At 41.7% G+C, this 20158-nt stretch overlaps 1 long non-coding RNA gene across 1 annotated transcript in view; it reads left to right on the top strand.

Annotated features, from left to right (window-relative positions):
- The window catches only part of LOC119856132, a 77737-nt gene that overhangs the window by 10156 nt on the left and 47423 nt on the right, over positions 1 to 20158 (top strand). The window contains exon 2 of the long non-coding RNA XR_005293174.1: positions 8482 to 8551. This is a non-coding gene — a long non-coding RNA (uncharacterized LOC119856132). The remainder of the gene's footprint in view (positions 1 to 8481; positions 8552 to 20158) is intronic.

The following is a 20158-nucleotide window of genomic DNA, read 5'->3' as shown; positions in this document are numbered from 1 at the left end:
ATGATGATGTAAGTAAAGACTGGATCATGATGCATATGCATCCTTCTCTGATTAGATCACTCATGCTCCTGGAAAATTTGAAAATAGGAATACTCCATCTCCAAAAAACAGAGCAGCTTACAAGGGATAAAAACCTTCTTGTGTATGAAATGCTATACACATTGCTTACAGCATTGTAGATATTCTCATTTGTACAAAAAGGTCTGAGGGATGACCTGTTGGCTAGGATCATCAGAAACTGGTGCCTTAAATTAGCCTTCTAAATCTATATATAGCCATGAATAAAAGGCCTGATTTTCAAAAGCACCCAGCAGCTTCCATAACTTTTGAAAATCTTGGTCTTTATTATTTACAGCTTATTCTTAAGAGTACATGCTGTACAGTACGTTGCCTTTCATTTCTAATATTGCCAGCTAGGAAATACATGGACTTAATTATAGACATTGGACTCTCCACTCAAAAATAAAGCTGGGATCTGCGTGAGGGGAAAAAAAATATTTACCATCGGAACAAATGACACATCATTTAACAACAGCTCAGAATTATTTAATGAAAAGACTCCAAAAGCATGAAACAACTTCAGCAAAAACAAAGTGGATTTCTTTTTTATCCCCATCTCACAGATGAACCTGGGAAACCAGGACTGCTGTAAACGTTGATGTAGCAGCTTGTTGGACTTGTTTGGTTTTGTTGATGGGTTTTGCTGGATACTTGTAACTTTTAACTGAGCATGACACTTTTATAATATAATAAATGCAACAGAACCCCTATTTTAATGCTGTGTTCAGGTTGCAAATTTAGAAATAAAAAAGTGAACAAATTAAAGGGGTGGGTCTCATGATCACATTAACTGACCCACACAACACATAACGTGTAATACCTTTACTCATAGTGCATAGCACCTTACTGCTGATCCGCACAGTATTTGTAGACCCACAGGAGTTTCTCCTTCTGAGAACTCCGCCAGCAGTCCCAACTCCTCCCAACGTTTAAATGAAAACATTTTATGGCTAACATTTTTAAAACTGCCTAGGGTATTTGAATGCCCAGGGAATTGTGTCCAAATCCTTTAGGCAACTCTGAAAATCCCAGCCTATATATTTCATATCATAGTGCAGGGACAGTTATAGAGATACCGTGAGGTTAAAACTCATAGGGTAAAATCCTAGCTCCACTGAAGTCAAATGGGGATTGACATTGATTTCAGCAGAGTCCATATTTCACCTGTATTTTTAAATGTGCAAGTGTCATTTTCTATGTTTCTAAGAATAGGTTAGTTTAGTTTAACTCAGTGTCCCAGTTTCTTCCACCACTTACCTTTACATAACACAACAGTGAACTTTTTGTCCTACCAGGGTGTAGCATAGTTGGAGACATAGTATTCACACTGCAGGTTTTATTTCACAAGATGTTTACTTTAGAGAGTTACCGACACCTTCTAAAACTGCATACAAGATGGAAGCTTCGCTGTTTTCCTGCCTGTCTTCATCTTTCTGTGCACAACTCATACTACAAAAGGCTCCCAAACAAAAACTGATCAGAGATATCTAAGCATTTGATCCATTTCTTTCATTTGAATTACCAAACAACGATCTCTCCTCCAGCAGATGATTTAAAGACAAGCTGGCTGGTCTGCAGACCTGCTGGAAAATGGCATATCTAAATGGGATGAGATCATCTTGGTAGGTGTATTAGAAACAGATTTTCTAATTTGGGGTGCTTATTTATTTATTTTCTCATCCATAGGAAAAATTTCTGGTTTATTGATCTGACCTAATCCTCTATTCTGTGTATTAGTGGGATTCCTATGAGATGAGAGGACGCACAATAAATAATAGTAATATTTTGTATTTATATAGCATGTTTCAGACCAGAGCCTCAGCTGGTGTAAAATCAGCATAGCTCCACTGAAGGCAATGGACCTATGTCAATTTATAGCAATTGAACATTTGGCCCTTTATCTGAGGCGCTCAAACCCCCTTATGAACATGAATGAATTAAGCCTCAGAATATTCCTGTGAGGTAGATACTGTTGACAGAGCAGCAAATTTAGGCACAGAGGGGTGCCCAAGCTTGCACAGTAAATCAGTGGCAGAGCTGTGACCAGGACCAAGGAGTCCTAACTTCCACCCCTGTTCTCCAAATCACTAAGCAAAGCTGTCTCCTTTTGATAAAGTAAAATGTGCATAGTGCTTTTCATATGCCGGGCAGAATGACAGTGATTAAAATCTGACAAAGCAGGGCTCCTCCTTGGTTCAAGCAATAATGATCTTCCACCAACTGATACAAATTCTTCCATAAGAATATTAAAAGGCATTGGAGTACAACTTTCTGTGGGAGCCCTTTGGTCCATATGTTTACCAATCAGTTAATGTCAATGATTGACTTGTTTGTTCTCTCTGTGAGTCATAAATCTTTCCAAGATTAGTGGTGGGGACACCTGGATGGTTCCCAAGGCACTGTTGGTCCTATTGTGCTGTATTTTGCACAAAGCTGTACTCTTATTTCTTGTTGGTCTTATTTTCCTGTGTACTTATCATTTGTTTTGTATTTAATCTTAAAAAAATAGAAAAAGTAGTTTGGAAGGCATGCACTAATCTCTTGTTATGTGTTTTATTTGTAGTGTTTTGATTTACCAGCTTCCAATAAAGGGGGGGAAAATGCTTTTAAAGTGGCTGAATTGGTGAAGTTCCCCCGGGATTAAATTGGCAGTACTCGGTGTCACTTCTGGCTTGTGGAAACTCAGGCAAGAATAAAGGAGTACTTGTGGCACCTTAGAGACTAACAAATTTATTAGAGCATAAGCTTTCGTGAGCTACAGCTCACTTCATCGGATGCATTTTCCACCAAATGCATCCGATGAAGTGAGCTGTAGCTCACGAAAGCTTATGCTCTAATAAATTTGTTAGTCTCTAAGGTGCCACAAGTACTCCTTTTCTTTTTGCGAATACAGACTAACACGGCTGCTACTCTGAAATCAGACAAGAATTGGTCATTTGAAACTGCCCTAACAGTGAGGAAGAGGTGGGCTGCTGCTGACTTCTTAGATCCCGCAGATTAAGAATACTGCTGAGAGAGCCCCAGTAATTCTGAGAAAGGTGTATGCTGATGGTTTAATAAGGACCAATGTGGATGGCAGGCACTTTGTAGATTTAATGCTCTAGATGTGGAGGCTCTCAATCCAATCCTATGAAAAGATGCTTCAGGCAAATAGAGTGAAATACAGCTATAAGAAGAGGCAGGCTAGTTTTAAGAAGGTTGAGTGAGATCTGATGCCAGTGAAGGCAAACAGAATAGATGCTTGATTGCTTTAATATTTTGGCTAGCAGAGAGCATAGTATTTCCAACTATGGTAAGGTTCTTTGGACAAAGAGCAGGTGTGTTAACTGGTAGTTAAAGCATGGGACTGGAGTCAAGAGATCTGTTTTGTTTCCTGCTCTGCCTCTCACTTGCTGTGAACTTGGGCAAGTCACTTGACCTCCCTGGTTATATCTACATGGCAAAACAAAAACCTATAGCAGAGAGTCTCAGAGCCCAGGTCTACAGATTCAGCCTCAGGCTACAGTGCTAAAAATAGCCATGTAGACATTCAGGTTCTGGTTCTGAAGCCTTGGGGAAGGATGGTTTCAGAGCCCAAAACCAAATGTCTACTTGGCTATTTTAAAAACTATTTATATAGGAAGTTTCAACAAGCTTACAAATCATTGCCATGTAAATAGCCAAAACAGAACAATCATTATAACTGTTGTCTGTTGTTTAAAAAGATATTATACAGGAACATAGTTATCAAATCTTTCTATTTAACAGGGTGTTACCATATTACAGAGTGAGCATCATGACAAAATGTCATTTCTAGAGATTTTATTAAGTTGAGTGAAATCTCAATATAAACACAACAGAGCAGGCATGTCTATCAGTGTGTTAATATTCAAAACATTGGATTGATGTGCTGGGGGGGTTTTCCAGATGAATGTACTCTAAATATTGAATAAAGGTAACCAAATATCTAGCTATCTATCGCTCCTCTGTCTGTTTTGCTGGGTACATAATTGGTGTGTTTAATTTTTCCATAACCACAATCTCCCATATTTTTTTGAACTATTCCTCTGTGGTTGAACTATTTTTCTTTTTCCAGTGAGAAGCTACCAATACTCAAGCAACAACATTTCCTCTTGTGTGACCATTTTTGCTAGGAAGCCCCAGGATGATTACCGAGGGATCATTTGGTAATAAATATCCAACAATTTGTGTTATTTGGTTACGGATTGTATCCCAGTGTTCTCTAAAGACTAGATATGATCACCATATATGCATAAAATCTCCTCTTTCACCACAATTTCTCCAACATTTTTTAACCTCGCTGGTGTGAGGTCCCACTGAAACAGTATCTTCAAGAATTTTTCTTTATTGTGCTGGAGACTGAAACCTCTTTTCCAGATCAAACCACCATTCCTCTGGGGTGATATATCTATCCACATATTTTTACCAGTGTGTCGTATATGGACACTTTGGTAGGAAAGCTGTCGGCAAAGACTGATATAAATTAGTGGGATCTAGGAGGGGGGTTGGTTCCTAATTGACCAGATGCCATCGTGTTCTATTAAAGTTAGCCTGTTTTATACAGAAAGCTTTCTAGAGAGTTGAGAAACATAATGCTTGACTTGGAAGTACTGGTTCAAGAGGGCCAGTTAAACTAAAGATTTTGATCTCTAAACAAGTTAAAGAAGTTTCTTTACTGAATAGCTGGCCAAGCATGTGAATGCCATGGCTCTCCCAATCTTTGAAGCTCTCTGATTCACAAATTGGGTTAAGATCTTGATTATTTGCAATAGATGTCAGGGCTGAGGGAAAATATTTCATCATTACTTCTATCCCATATACACAAAATAGCCTTTACTAAAGGATGTTTGTAAATTTCTGATGAGTATGATTTTTTTTTAATAATCCATGCTAGTTTAGCAATATATATACTGCCACAATTTTCTTGTTCTGTAAAGACCCAGTATTTGGCTGGATAAGAGCACCCCCATGCCAATGCTGCTTTGAGCTGTCTGGCTTGATAGTGCCCCAGCACATTTGGAACCGCTAGTCCACCCTGCTTAGTGGCTCTGTACAAAGTATCTGCACTCACTCATGGTCTTTTCTTATACCACTTAAATTCTAAAAAACATCTTCTGTATTCCTGCTAAGGTTTTATCTGGGATAATCACAGAAAGAATTTGAAACAAGGAAGATATTGGCACAATGTTCATTTTGACTATGGCTATTCTTTCTTCTCATTTGCTGAGGTAGTGGTTTGATATTTAAATCACAGAGTTCATCTAGGTTTTTTGAGATTTGAATGCTCAGGTATTTTATACAATTTTTGCCCATTTGTACCCAAGTGTCTTCTGGAGGACTGACTTTTCAGTTTCTGGCAAATTTATAGCTAACGCTTCAGATTTGGCATAATTTACTTTAAATCTAGATGCTTTCCCAAAGTTCTGGATTTCTATAGCAAGTATTTTTAAGGAAATATTTGGTTTAGATAAAAATATTACATTATCTGCATATAATGTAATTTTCTGATGTGTTCCTGGATTTTTTTATTCCTGTGATAGATTCATTGTTCCATAGCCTCTGCACAAAAGGCTTCATGGCCAGTTCAAAAAACAGAGGAGATTGGTCATGCTTACCTAGTCCCACTGGGTAATTCAAATAGAGGAGATTTAACCCCATTAATTTATACAGCTGGCCTTGGGCTGATGTAAAGAACAATTGTCCATTTAAGGAACTGGGGGTCAAAGGCCACATGCGACAGGACTTGAAACAAAGTTCTATCAAAGGCTTTCTCTGCATCCAGTGATAATAAAAGAAATGGAGCTCTTTTTGATCTGGCATTCTGGATGATTCGAAGTACTCTCTTAATATTTTCTCACATGTCTATTCTTAATTAATCCAGTTTCAAATGGACATATAAACTGAGAGCATAGATGGAGAACAGTTAGCTAGTATTTTTGCTAAAAATTGACCTCAAAGCTACTTACATTTAAAAAATCAGAGGCAGGTGTGGAGCGTAGCTTAGGATCTTGATAGGCTTAATGGTAGGTTATCCATAAGGGTGAGAGCTTTATTGCTAGAACTGAGTTAGAGATTAGCAGGTCCCCCAACATCAGGTGGTGTGACTACTCCCTTGATAGCAAATAGCCCTCTAGTAACATTACTCTCCTCCCATGATAATATATGTCATCATGGCCCCTCAAACAAGGAATCCTCCAGGCCAGGAAGAATAAGTACCAATGAAGAAATAGTTGAGATATAAAATTAATCCACTGGAAATGCACCAAATACTTTGTTTCCCAGCTATTTTTTTATGACTGGTATCACTTCTAAAAGTGAAGTTACAAAAGGGCTTCTGTCATAAGCATATAGCTAAGGGTAGCCTAGAATTCCTCCTTACCTGTAAGGAGTTAAGAAGCTCAAATAACCTGGTTGGCACCTGACCAAATGGACCAATGGGGAAAGAAGATACTTTCAAATCTTGTGGGGGGAGGCTTTGTTGTGTGTGTTCTCTTGAGAAGCATCAGGTCAGAAAACTCCTTCTCCTATAAACCATCCTAAAAGTCTCTCGTATTACAAAAACTGTAAGCAAAAGCCAGGCAAGGCGTGTTAGATTATCTTTTGTTCTGCTTGTGAATTTTTCCTTTGCTGAAGGGAGGTTTATTCCTGTTTTTTGTAACTTTGAAACTAAGCCTAGAGGAAGTTCTGCTGTGTTTTTGAATCTTTTGTTATCCTATAAAGTTATTTTCCATCCTGATTTTACAGAGGTGATTTTTACCTTTTTGGGTTTTTTTTTTTTCAAATAAAATCCTTCTTTTAAGAACCTGACTGATTTCTCTGTTGTCCTAAGACCCAGGGGTTTGGGTCTGCGGTCACTTTGTAACCAATTGGTTAGGATATTATTCTCAAGCCTCCCCAGGAAAGGAGGTTTAAGGGCTTGGGGGGATATTTTGGGGGAATAGGAACTCCAAGTGGTCCTTTCCCTGATTCTTTGTTAAATCACTTGGTGGTGGCCACATACTGTCCAAGGGCAAAGAATTTGTGCCTTGGGGAAGTTTTAACCTAAGCTGGTAGAAATCAGCTTAGGGGGTCTTTCATGCGGGTCCCCACATCTGTACCCTAGAGTTCAGAGTGGGGAGGGAACCCTGACAGCTTCTTTGGAAGTGGGAAGCATGATATGGGAAGAGAGGTTACTTTATGAACAAATGCTGTGTGTAAGTCCTGATAAGAGCCTGCAAGCTTAGGATAGTCATCCTTGAATGTCTAGACCTCCAACTCTCATGTACGTGAAAGAGCTTTACCAGTCAAAGGCTAAGTTTTTCTAGTAGTGTCAACTCCTGCAACTGTTCAGTGCATCCCCAGCCCATTGTTGTGTAAACCGGTGTATTGTGCTCCCCATAATAGGTGCATAAAGTGGTAACAGCTGTATACATAAAAAGAAAAGGAGGACTTGTGGCACCTTAGAGACTAACAAATTTAATAAATTAGTTTCTAAGGTGCCACAAGTCCTCCTTTTCTTTTTGCGGATACAGACTAACATGGCTGCTACTCTGAAAGCTGTATACTTGTCAGTCTATTAGATGCTCCCAAACAAAAAGCTACATGAAGATGGAATTAAAGTTTAGGGGGATGTTATAACATCACAGATATATACATTTATGTAGCTCTAATATAAGTTTGCAGTGTTGTATCTGTGTTGGTCCAGGCAAGACAAGCTTATACAGAGCTGAAGAAGAGCTCTGTGTAAGCTCAAAATCTTCTCTCTTTCACCAATGAAGTTGGTCCAATAAAAGATCTGACCTTACCCACCTTGTCTCTAATGTATGTATGCAGTGTAGTTGTAGCCAAAGTGTGTGTGTGTGTGTGTGTGTGTGTGTGTATATATATATATATATAATGCATCTATTTACATTATGCTATATTTTTTTCTTCAGTGGCTTGTTCCAGTGGTTCGTTCCAAAGGTTCTGTCCTGCCCATGAATGCACAAATGCATTCTCACACAGCTGCCTGTGTCTGCCAGGGCAGAAGGCCACCAGCAGCTATTGCATCCACTGCCCAATAAATTCTATGTGTGATGTGTTTTACAGAGTCCCACCATCTCTAAGCAGTGGTACTTTAGGAGGCAGTTAATTTATTGCTGAATTAACAGATTCCTTCTGCCCTGTTTGCTTCTGAGATCCAGACACGGGAGTGATCCAGGCCCATGTCCAGAGAGAGGCCATCCCTCTCGATGATTCTATGAAGCCTAATCAATCCCCCTCCTCATGCAGTGGTTTCCCCAGTGAATGTACAGCGCTTAGTGAGGCCATGAGTGGTACAAGGAAGAGCTAAGCAGAGAGCTGAGCTTTACTTCTGGCCATTGAGAGCTAAATTTGGTTTGAGGGTTATATGGGCAGATATCCACCTCACTAATGTCTCTTTGTCTGTTCTCTCTTTTTTAGGTCTTAAGAATCCAATCAGGGTGATGGAGCAGAGGTATCCGCCTCAGTGCCAATCCCACGCCTCATTCAGGTACAGGTTTAATGTTATCAACTCCTAAGTTACTTCATATATGTATGCATGAATGTGTGTTTCCTGAGTCACTTTTCTGTTTCATCTTGGAGGGGGAAAAATGAGGAGTTAAAATATATATTGTCTATTGTTATATAAAAAGTCTGTTGTTTTCAAGAAGCCGTTGTATACCCTGGTTTTCTTCCCTAAAGATCCGGGGTCAGAGCTGCTGGGTATAGAGAACAACTTAAATCTCTTCTCAGTCAACCTGAGGACATATTTAAACTATGGACACCCTACAGACATACCTATGTATATGCTATGCAGGCCATATCAACAGAAGGGGTTATTCTGTCCCTGGGGAAACACCACCTCCTTCCCACAGTGACATTAGCTCCATTGATGGAAGCACTCTTCCATTGACATAACCCCCAGTGTAGACACAGCTATGTTGGCATAGCTGTGTTGGCCAGGAGTGTGAAAAAACCACACCCCTGAGTGACTCAGCTATGCTGATATAACTTTCAAGGGTCGACCAAGCTTAAACTAAACTGGGGAAAGCCACTCTTACACAGAAATAAGCGTGCCCAGGCACAGCAGTTTGCCCCAGTTTAAATAAATGGGTTTAAATTAACAGACCAGGCCAGTTCCATGGGTGCAGCACCCATCGAAGTCACCTGTGCAATTAAGAGCAGCATGTTGCTTGAAGTTTCTCACAATCTTACCTGTGCTTGAACTAGCACTGAAAATGCCCAAATCCTACTGTGTGGATGGAGCAATAGTTCTATGAGCAAACACCCCACTAGTTAATGAGATATTACTTCCTTGCTAAACTAGCTAAGGAAAGAAGCAAAGCCTCATAGCTAATGTAAACAAATACAGACAAGCTAATAGGTCTTGATAACAAACACTGGTCATATTGAATTTGAAGGAGGTGGGTTTCTGTTTAGTGGAAGGACACTTTCCTTGAAATATAATCTCATTAGCAGCTTCAGTTGCTAAATGTTACAAAGCTTGATATGGTCAGCAAGAAAGCATTTATGAAAGTGAATACACGTTTTTTCATTTTCTTGGACCATATGTTGTACTTCAAAAACCTCTCTCTTGTCTTCTCTACAGGGCTAGCCTTAGATATATTAGGACCCAATCTTTTAGGAGCTCCATGGCACTTGCAAAGCCAAACTGCAAGTCCGAATGCTGGACTAAGAGGCCTCCCTGCCTGCAGTCATGTGGGTCATTCTGTATTCTTTGTTTGCCTAAAAAAATGTGTGTTGTATTTTCCTGGTTCCGTTTCCAAGGAATTAGCTATTTGTTGTCTTGATCTGAATTTAACCCCACTCCCTTCTCTCTGCCAAGGTCTTTGGATTAGGCATAGGTAATATGAGAAATTAATTTTAATTCTCTTGTCTTCTCTCTCCTCTCAGCTCCCTTCACCTCCACAGAGACTCACACTCCCTTCCCTTCAGAACTATCTTTGTCTGTTGTAATATAATTGGGGTGGGGAGCTTGTCACGTAGTACCGTCTTCATGTAGCACTAGTCCTGTTAGTTAATTTCTGCGTGGGTGGTCTCATGTTTTAAACTCCTGAGACATTAAATAGGAAGGATTGCACTAGCCTCAGAGGTTTAGAATTACTAAAACATAAATTGGGCTGTTTAAATTTATTTAGTATACGAAAAGGTGTATCTTTATTCCCATTCACCTGTTGAGTGCATTTCCTATCACAAAACTGATTTCTAGTTTAGGAGGTGGATCTCAAGGTCTGAAAATTTGATAATGGCAGAAACAAGACAGGTGAAATCTAGAATGAGCCACTGACCCAGAATTTTGCAAAGCTTTTTGTTTCTTGCAGATTATTTTGAATTTTCTGAAACCAGTCTGGGTGTGAAGAGCAACTTCTGATTTTGAACACAGCAATATTTTTTGTTAAAAGCACATTTTAATTTTTTGTGTAACTTTTTAGTTTTATTGCAACCAAGGGAGGGAGAGGAATTTTGAGCCTTTTTGGAAAAAAGTAAAACAGCTGGTTCTTACATGTTCCCATTATTTATGCTGTGAGATTTGTTTTGTTTCACAGGTGAGATAGGGATAGAGGAAGGAGTAAAAGCTGTATGCAGGAGCTTTCCAGTTTTAGAAGAACTGTAGGAATTAGTTTTTGTTTTTTGTTTTTTAAATGCTGCGTCTCCCCAGTGCTTATATTTACCTTTTAAGGTGAAGATTTGTAATTGAGTATGATCCACAAACTATCAAAGTTTCCTCCCCCCCCCTTCTCTCCAGATACTAAAAGTGAAATCTGGCCTCGTCAATGTCAAAACTCCCATGGGCTTCAATATGGCCAGGATTTCACCCTAGATATTTGTATCATGTAGAACAGGGGTAGGCAACCTATGGTACGCAAGCCCATTTTCAGTGGCACTCACACTGCCCAGGTCTTGGCCACTGGTCTCAGGGGCTTCGCTCCTGGCCTGGGGTACTAGCCGCCGGCCCCTTGCCAGCTGGGGTTCCATCTGCCGGCCCCAGGTCCTCGCCACTGGTCTGGGGGCTCTGCTACCAGCCTGGGGCTCTGCAGCCGGCCCCAGCTGTGGCCCACTGGCCCCAGCCTGGGGCAGTGAGGGGTGCAGACAGGGGCAAGAGGGGGTGCAGCTCAGCAACCCCACCTTAAAAATTGTTCCAGCACCACTGTACTGGGATATTTTTAAGTCCTGATTTGCTGCTTACATCACTATCACGCCATGTGGAACAGCGCACTGTGTTTGACGTTGAGATTAGAATGTACATGCAAGAACTGGAATCAGAATTTTCAAGATTTCCAGCAATTTGGCCCAATGCTTTCTTTTCTAATTAAACCTGAAAGATTCAATGAAAGCAACTTGGATCTGTCTGTATTTCAGTGGCTGGGTGTTAAAGATTTCAAAATGTAGCTCATTCAGTTAAAAAGCTCAGAATTGTGGACATCAAAGTTTGGAGATCTGCAGAGTGCACTTGAAGCTACTGAGAGAGATCATGGGGCCTCTATTCTGACCTGCTGGATGTCCCTGCCAGTGAAATTTAACTGTTTGAAGAAAATTGCGTTTGCAGTGCTTTCAGCATTTGGATCCACATACTTGTGTGACTAGGTATTTTCACACTTGAAATCTGTCCTCTGTCCCACTCAGAGCCGGTCAAGAACTGATGATCCCTCAGAAGCCTGTGTGCAGCTTAAAATATCCAAATATGTGCCAGACATTGGAAAACTCAGCAAGGAAAAGCAAGGGCAAGGATCACACTAAACTGATAAGATCTGCATTTTAATTTAATTTTAAATGAAGCTTCTTAAACATTTTAAAAACCTTATTTACTTTACATGCAACAATAATTCAGTTATATATTATATATTTAGAAAGAGACCTTCTAAAAACATCTAAATGTATTTCTGGCACACGAAACCTTAAATTAGAGTGAATAAATGAAGACTCGGCACACCACTTCTGAAAGGTTGCCAACCCCTGCTGTAGAATAACCAGTGCTTGTTCTCAAAAATAAGTCTTCACTGCATTCAGAAAGAAATGTTATTAGTAGTCTCCTGAAGTAGGAGCAGCAGGTGGCCCAGTGATAACAGAAAAAGTAAAGGGCAGTGGTACCAAATCTTCCAAATCCAAAGATCCATAAGCAAAACTTCTGGGAACAGGAGCAGTGGTGCTAGATACTGTGCATCTGCAGTAAGTAAAGTACATGGCAAAACTACAGGAGTTCCTCACTGTGGTATAATGAGCATCATTGTCTAAGGGATTCTGTCAGCATCCACGCCCAGCCATATATGTACACACAGTGAACTTGGGAACAGACCCTAGAGTGATGTGAAAAGAAATACACAGTTACCACCAAGACCCAATCTCTCTCAAATATTTTTCACTGCACTAGCTAAAATTTAATTCATGGTTACTTAATATACACATTACTATCCAGAAGGAAGCTCCCAGGGCTGCTGGCCATTGAGGTACAACATATCAGGGCAAATGCTCTGTCTCGCCCCTCTCCTTTACACAGCTCAGTAGGAGTAAAGACAGCACATACCCAGCTGCTTTTTCACCCACATGAGGGTGGGGATGGAAATGCAGGGAATGTGTCTGGGACAGAGGCTGTCAGGGGCAGAGCAAAGAGGAGCAGGAGAAACCGAAGCGTGCTGCTTACTGACTATTCTTTGCCAGTTGGGTGGTACCTTAGAAACTGTTGCCAGGTCCCATAGATTTCAGAGTGGTAGCCGTGTTAGTCTGTATCAGCAAAAACAACGAGGAGTCCCAGTGGCATCTTAGAGCCTAACAAATTTATTTGGGTATAAGCTTTTGTGGGCTAAAATCCACTTCATCAGATGCATGGAGTGAAAAATACAGTAAGCACTATATATATATTTTACAGCACATGAAAAGATTGGATTTGCCTTACCACGTTGGAGGTCAGTGCTAATGAGGCCAATTCAATCAAAGTGGAAGTGGCCTATTCTCCACAGTTGATAAGAAGCGGTCAATATTAACAGAGGGAAAATTACAAGTAGAGCGGCCCTTAAATTCCTCTAATTTAGGACAGGGTCAAAAGGTGGGGACCGAGCAGAAAATCGTTATGAAAATGTTTAAGATAATGGTCCACTAAGCATAATCTGGGTGAAGCAAAAACTCTGGCCCAATAGCCTAAATACAATCCATGCAATGGTACTTGTATGAAACAATATGAGGACTAGAACTAGTAGAATAATGTGTGGGGGGGGGGAATACATCTGATTTGCTGCTATTTGTGGATTTTTTACTATTTTTATTATCTGTACACATTTGGATGGGTACTTGGCATCCATGGAAATGGTTATGAATCCCAATATAAATTTATGAAACTTTTGGAAGTGGATTATTCACTTCTAAAGAGTTTCAGTCGTCCAGTCAGGGGGCAGAAACAATACCAATGACCAATTACACACCACAATTATTTTTCTTTAAAGTATTTTTGCAACCCGTATCACCACAGTATCTGATCACCTGCCAATCTTTAACGTATTTATCCTTGCCCTGTCCCTGAGAGGTAGGGATAGGTTATTATCCGCATTTCACAGGTGGGGAATGAGCTAGAAAGGGGCCAAGTGATTTGCCCAAAGTCATGCTGAAAGTGTGTCAGAGCAGGAAATTGAATCCTAGTTTCCTGAGTGCTAGAATAGTGCCCTAACTACTTGGCCCGCTTCTGTCTCTAACTCTTAGTAGTGAATAGTCAACAGGCACAGTTTGTGAACTACCCATATTCTAAAAATTATTCATACAACCTCCTGGAAGAATGCTTACTACAGAACACTTAGTTCAAATAGTAGCAGGTCTATTAGAATACCTACAATGCTACATTTGAGAGAGGTATAAGCATATTCTCACAATGGCTATGTGTTAAAGCTCACAGAAGGTTTCATTCTAAAACCAGCTGGCTGAACCACTGGAACTGACTTTTGAAAACACTGAGCTGCAATTTGCATCTTTGAGCTTGACAAAAGTCACACAGTAGCCATCTTGTCAAAGCTGCAAGAACTGAGTATTGTATAACTTAGGCTAGAGCCAGGATTGAACTGCAAAGTTGTGATATAGACTCAGATCCATAACCAAACTTCCCCAATTTGAGAGTGTCCAAATCTGGGAGCTTGGTTCAGGGCCACTTCTAAAGTATTTCAGTGATCTTTCTCTTGATTACCTGTGCTAAAACCAGTGCAGAGTGGTCAGTTTTCACACACACCTTGTTTGTTAAGCCAACTGAATTGCTGGTATGTGGTTTTCTTGAATTAATTATTAAACATAAGCTGGCAGAAGCCTATGGAGTCTGCACCTAAGACAGGTCACTGGCTGAGGCCCATGGAATTTTTAGGGAGCTACAAGGGAAAAATAATGCACTCAATGACAAATGAAAATAGGAAATGCCAAATCCATGGAATGTGACCTTTTACATACTGGAAAGACTTGTTTGAAGAGCATAAAGAGCTAGCTAGTGAACATAAGCAAATAGAAAAATACTTTCTCCTTTGTTAGTACAACCTCTAGATAGGGAGGGTTTGTAGAAGGTCAGTGTCAGAAACTGCAGACTTTAAAACCCAGTTAAATGCAGGCTAGTAATAGGCAAAGCTCAGTGTAACGATTGAGATTTGGCTCTTATCCAACCTTCATGAAGCTGCGTGCTTTTTGAGCTCTACTACCATATGTGGAAGGTATAAATTGGGGCGGGGGAGGGGGAACCAGGGATGCACCTGTTAACTCCATTGAAATATATTGGACTAAGAGAGCATTTTGGGGCAAAAGTGTCTAACAATTTCTCAAAAAGAAAAGGAGGACTTTTGGCACCTTAGAGACTAACAAATTTATTTGAGCGTAAGCTTTTGTGAGCTACAACTCACTTCATCGGATGAAGTGAGCTGTAGCTCACGAAAGCTTATGCTCAAATAAATTTGTTAGTCTCTAAGATGCCAAAAGTCCTCCTTTTCTTTTTGCGAATACAGACTAACACGGCTGCTACTCTGAACCAACAATTTCTATTTCTTAAAGAGAATGTTTCTCTTGAACAGGTACACTTGGCAAGCAGCCCCTTTCTAGGCTCTTTATTCTTGTTGATTTGTATTATTATAGTACCTAGGAGCCCCATTTTGCTGTGTGCTTTACAAACACAGAAGAAAAAGACATTCCCTCAGACAATCCCTCCTTCACTTCAGCCCACTGCTCCCCTTATTTCCAGTAATCTGTCATTCCAGCAAGCAGGTTATCCATAGGAGCAACCTTACAGGCCCCTCAGTCCTTTAATGGCAGCTGTTCATTGTGGAGAGGGAAGAAATTCTGAAATAATGTTTTATTTTAATACCTTGAGGTGGTGCAAGGCTTATAAATGGTGATTAATATGATCTGGATCCATGCCAGCCTCACAGACCTTGTTTTAGGGGTAAGAATTAAAACTCCGTGGTATTTCAAATGAATGGTGGCACTCAATATTTTTATGAACTTTGTCCTAAGGCTGTTTATTTTGTGTATTTAGCCAGACAGCTACATTGCAGTATAAGTATTAGTATGTATCAAAAAGCAAGTTTCAAGTCAGACAGCTCTACTTCTAATGCTTTTTCTTTAAAGGAAGTGCCAAAGGAAAGGAGGTGCATAAGCAAGTATTAGCTGAATAATTCACTCTGAGAGATCAGTTCAGCTGAATTGAAAAATAAGTGTGTGCATTTTTTTGGTCTGAAAGGAAATTAACATCAAATAGGAAACTGGCTATGTTCCATTTATATTTCACATAAACTTGCTATCGAAGTTTGCACCTGTCCTAGCAGTAATATTTGTTCCTGTCACTTCTGGTGCAGTGCCTAACCAATGTTTCAGCTGTGAATGATGATTCTGTATAACAGAGGTAACTCACCCACCCTCATCTGACTGTATCTTTAAATGAGTTCCCTATTATTTACACCTGCATATGTTGTGGAGGCTGAAGAAGATCAGGATTCCAACATTTTAATGGAGTTAGTTCCCAGGGTCTCACCCAAACTGGCCTTCAAGAGGATATTGGAACTAAGGAGGTTTGTTAGTTACTATTGATTGTATTCTACCACCTGACGTTACTATAACCATGCACTCCACTAACAGCTATTTATTACACTCACCACTACATAAAGTGAAAGGCCTTAATTTATAACAGTATTGTGTGTACTGCAGGTCTGAGCATAGAATTTTAAAGAGAGATTTATAGAAACACAACACAGTGAGTTTATAAAACATCCAGTATGGTAGAGTCCAGTGTTTCCCAAACAGTGGATTGGGTCATGGGAAGATTTTAGGAGGGGTGCAGAGGGAAGCTCCTGGGAGGTTGGAGATCAAACCAACCACACAGCCTTGGCTCCTGTTCCTCAGGGCTGGCCCCATAACCCACTCCAGGCATTGTGACCTTATGCATGGCATCACAGCACCATTCAGGTTTGGCCCAGCTGGCCCTCAATTACGATGGAGAAGCCGAACCAAATCCGAATGAGTGGTGTTGCGACCTGGCATACAGGGCCACAGTGCTACTCATTGAAATTTGGCCCATCTCTTCCTCCATCATCATGGAAGCCACAGGTTTGCCAGGTGTCCAGTTTTCAACTGGAACACCTGGTCAAAAAGGGACCCTTCCCAACCCAGTGAAAATGAGCGAGTGAGTGAAGATGAGAGAGAGCAAGCGATGGAGGAAGGGGGGATGGAGTGAGTAGGGCAGGGCCTCAGAGAAGGGGTAGGGCAAGAGTGTTCAGTTTTGTGAAATTAGAAAGTTGTGCTGCAGTCACTCCAAACCGGAGTGGTGCTGTAACCCTGTGTGATAGGTTTCAAGGCCAGAGTGGGGAACCAGGCACAGCCCCATGGGACAAGAGCCATCACTACTCTTGATGTGAGCATGAGACAGGCTCGATCTTCCCCCCACACCCTGCGCACCCTATCAGGCCAGGATTAAAGTTGCAGTGCCAGGGCAGAAGGTGCTATTGTAGGTGGTCAGTGCCCTCTTAGCAAGGCAAGGAAGTGGCAGCAGTGGGGGAGGAGAAGGATGCTGGCCTATGATTTTGCCTTCCCTCCACCAAGAATTTGGACGATGGGTGGGTAACAAAAAAAAAAGACAATGTGACAACTTAAGTTGGTTGGTCATCTTAATAAAAAGTTTGGGACCAATGACCTAGTCAAACAACCATATTATTTGCCATTTTTTCCCCAGTCCAACAGCAAAGGCTTTACTCACAAAGTAGAAAAAACAATAAGTTATCTCATTTGATGGCTTGGAGTCTGCTGAGCTAGTTCCTTTTAACAAGCTTGGGAGTTTATCCAAACTTAGCCATAGCACTTGACGCTTCTATAAAGCTGGCAATACTATAGGGCAGCATGGAGGAAGCCCATAGCTTCTCTTACTTAAGGGTGTGGGTGAGAGTGAGGGACAGGAGTCTGACTAGGAAGGCTGAAGGAAAAGAAGGTTAAAGTATGGTAGGAAGTAGTCCAGGGAAGAGAGCACTAGGATTGGTGAAGTCCCAGACCTTAACTGCATATTGTAGGGGCCTGGACTGGAACCTAGAGTAGAGGGTGGGTCCGGGGTCCCCTACTATCCCCTGTAGAATAGTATTGCTTGGGGGCAGTGAACAGGAAGGCTGCCTGCATCATAGTGGAAGTGACATAGGCAGGATAGTGGGTGTGAGGGCTGCCTGACACAGCTTGTGCAGAGAGACTTGGAAAGACTTTCCCCAGAAGGGGAAATCACAGCATGACCTGGCTGGAGGGCTGAGACATGAAGCAGCCATATTGCCACTCCATAAGCTGGAGTAGAGCTGCAAGGGGACCAGAAGGAGAATGCTGGACTAGGTGGAGTTAATCACCAGAAGTGGGCATCACGTAGCGGTGAGTAGAGTACTTCATGACAAGGACTAGGATTCAAAATTCCTGATTATTTTCCTAGCTCTGTCACTCGCTAATGGTATGTGATCTTAGGCAATCACTAGCCTGACTGCTTCAGTTCTTCATCTGTAAAGTGATAACCCTTACCTACCTAACAGGGATGTCATGATAAATGCTGCTTAATATGTGCAAAACTTTTCAGTATCTTTGCTTCTGGCTGTTACATCCTTAAACCACTGAGACTCAATAGTGAAGTGCATAACTATAAGCTTTGTTGTACAGTTCTGCACTGTGCAAATATTCTTACACGCATTAAACTCCCCAACTTGTACACTGGGACCACTGTGTTCAGTCTAAAACCTGGGAAGAAATCCCTGAGGGCAGTCAGCTCACTTATTCTAGTGGTGTGAGCAGGAATCTGGAGGTGTTATCTTCAGGCCAGCTCACTAGCTGAAACCAGAAAGCCCAGAGGGGCAGAACAAAACAATCCGACCACAGAAACTGGATCTGCTGCACATGGTTATACCAGAATTCCCTACAGAGCCCCACACTGGTGTACATGGAGTTATCCATCAGATGAGCAGACTCTTGAAATTTGAACAGACACAGACACACACATACTCCCTTTAGCATGTAGTGCAATCACTTCAGGCAGGAGAGAAGGACTTGAGACCAAGACAGAATCTGTTTGCTAAAAATATGTACTGAAAGAAATGAGCCTCAGGATAATTCTTTATCAAAAGACAGGCTCAGCTTATGGGGGAGTTGGAAAAATGAGTAATATGATACAAAACCATCACAGGTTTCAGAGTAGCAGCCGTGTTAGTCTGTATTCGCAAAAAGAAAAGGAGTACCTGTGGCACCTTAGAGACTAACAAATTTATTAGAGCATAAGCTTTCGTGAGCTACAGCTCACTTCATCGGATGCAAATGCATCCGATGAAGTGAGCTGTAGCTCACGAAAGCTTATGCTCTAATAAATTTGTTAGTCTCTAAGGTGCCACAGGTACTCCTTTTCTTTTTGCGAAAACCATCACAGTGAGGGAATGTTAGCCAATTGTTTCGTACGGCCGTGTTGCTGAAACTTGGTGAGAATACTCCCCACATGACTTGGAGAGGAGCTGACTGTAATGGTGCCAGACTCACCATAGCAGCACCTCTTGTTGGTTGGTTTGGAAATTAGCTCTTTCAGCGGCACACCTTCACTAGTGGTTTCTCCACCATCCTCACAGTCAGATCCACATCACTCCCCGACCATGGTGTCCGCTTCTGGACACTGCCCGCTCTGCTGGCTCTCCCCGCCCCCTTCTGGGGGACTAGCAGCTTCTGGTTTTATCACTCACCCCAGTGGCCACTGCAGTCCTCAGTCTAGCCCCTTCCTCCAAGGGCTAACTGCAGTCTGGCTTAGCCACTCATCACTGGCAAGTGTGGGGGAGACCTGCCTGCTACTGTGGGCCCCGACCGAGGGATCCTCTAGCAGCAGCCACTTATTGCTCTCCTCTACTGCCTACTTCCTTGTGCCACTTCCCCGTAGCCCTAGCACCTTCTCTGCCCCTTTGTGTCAGTTGTCAGCCTAGAGCTCTCCCAGCCTGTGCTACGCTCTTTTCTTGCTAAGATGCAGTCCTTCTCCTTTTGCCCTCCAGGGAGAGACACTGCTCCTCTCTTCCCTGCAGCCTTTTTATAGGGACCAGCCTGGCCCTGATAGGCTGCTATCAAGCCTCCACTTGATTGGGTCCCAATAAGCCCTTCCATGATGGCTGGGGCTCTGTGCAGCCTCTCTGGCTTGCTCCAACTCCTTCCATGCAAGAGTGGGGTAGTTGCCCTACTACACAGACATACAAATTCAGATACAGCTGAGAGAGAGCCTTTGCCCCCAGTCCTTAGACAACCACTGTGGCTAGAGCCAGTTGTAAAATGTAGGTAGTAGCAGCACTCTAAACAGCTAAATATAGTAAAGATCCCAGCACACAACCTTTCAAGACAAGTTCTCAGTGACCCAGGCCAGCGACAGAGCTTGCAGGAAGCAAAACAGGCCACCACTGAATTGGCTAGATAAGTTAAACAGCTGTTGTGGGTACTCAGTTTTTGTGGTTTAGCTGACTCATGTCTGGGCCTACATATATGGCTTGAAGCTATTCTGTTACACCTTTGTAAATCTGGAGTAACTCTAGTGAAATCCATAGAATTGGGGGTGGAGGGGGGTGGTGTGAGAGGTGAGAAACAGGTGCATCAAGCAGACAGAAATATACAAACC

This window comes from Dermochelys coriacea, chromosome 5 (assembly GCF_009764565.3).
Source record: "Dermochelys coriacea isolate rDerCor1 chromosome 5, rDerCor1.pri.v4, whole genome shotgun sequence".
In the NCBI taxonomy this organism is placed as follows: domain Eukaryota; kingdom Metazoa; phylum Chordata; order Testudines; family Dermochelyidae; genus Dermochelys; species Dermochelys coriacea.
This window is presented reverse-complemented; position numbering and strand designations above follow the sequence as displayed.